The sequence below is a fragment of the Pristiophorus japonicus genome, chromosome 21 (genome assembly GCF_044704955.1).
Source record: "Pristiophorus japonicus isolate sPriJap1 chromosome 21, sPriJap1.hap1, whole genome shotgun sequence".
Taxonomy (NCBI): domain Eukaryota; kingdom Metazoa; phylum Chordata; class Chondrichthyes; family Pristiophoridae; genus Pristiophorus; species Pristiophorus japonicus.
In genome coordinates, this window is record NC_091997.1 from 85,968,137 (window position 1) to 85,969,361 (window position 1,225).

The following is a 1,225-nucleotide window of genomic DNA, read 5'->3' on the forward strand; positions in this document are numbered from 1 at the left end:
ATCTCCATTCCTCGTCCTCAATCGTAGCTAACGCAACGGACTCGATGACCAATAATTTATTCTCCCATTCCGACTGGGAATGAGATTCTTCCGCATCTGTCCGTAAATGTTAAGAGAAGCAAAAGAGGAAATAGCAGAAGCTCTGACCATCATTTTCCAATCCTCTCTGGTTACAGGTGTGGTGCAGCGCTATCTCCTCTTCCCACCACCTTGTTGAACGTGAGTGGACATTGAGTCTCAGGACTTTGAGTGGACTTAATGCCACAGCTCCTCGATCTCCTCCCTGATATGGGCAACAAGACGCAAGAAGAAGCCGGGACAGCAGTGCCCGGGCTTTCGGGAGACTGGCATCCTCATTGTGAATCGGGGAAAAGCTTTCTCTCCTGGCTCACAGTTTCCTTTTCACAATGTGGGCTGTACAACTGCAGATGAAGTCTAAAGCCTTGACCCAATAGGGTCACGGTAACTGTAATATATATAGCTCCACCCAGTGGACTACTGTGGCATTGCAGCCATTGCTGTTTACAATAAAGACCTGACAGGCTTCCTGAAGTTATCAGCCATCTTACAGCCTGTGTGTGTTTGTGAGGTCATACAGAACACATAACAGTGACAAAGTCCAGTAAGTATGGCCAAAGGATATCCTCCACCTTTACTGCCGTTGTGACCAACAACACCACTCTTTCACATACTGCCATCAGTTCTTCCGCTGTTACCGGGTCTGACTCATTGGACGGCAACAGGGTCCCTGAATCAATGGGTGCAGCACACTGTTAGATGAAGAATTTCACCAGTGCCCTTGCTACTTCTGGCTCAAGATAATCTTGCTTGGCCGTGATACACATAAGCTGGGCAATCAGCTTCTTCTGACTGCTGCTCTTGTCCAGAAATACTGGTGTTATTGCAGCCACAATCTGAGTCTCCTTCATCTCCAAGGGCACTGAGATCCATGTGATTAGATGCTTTAGCACAGTGAGTGTGTTCCTACTCTTAGTTACATTCTCCAACTGTGCTAAGAGAAATTCGACCACGTTGTCTGGATAATCTGGGGCCAGATCTCTGAAACGGCGAAGGATTTCAGCCTGGCTCTTCACCGCAAGTTCACTTGTAAAACCCAAATCTGCTGATGGAGCTTCTTAAGTAGGATGTCCATTTCCGGCTGTAGTTCAAGACGCTTACCTCTGTCGCAATATCCATATCAGGCAGAAATGCACACGTTGTACCA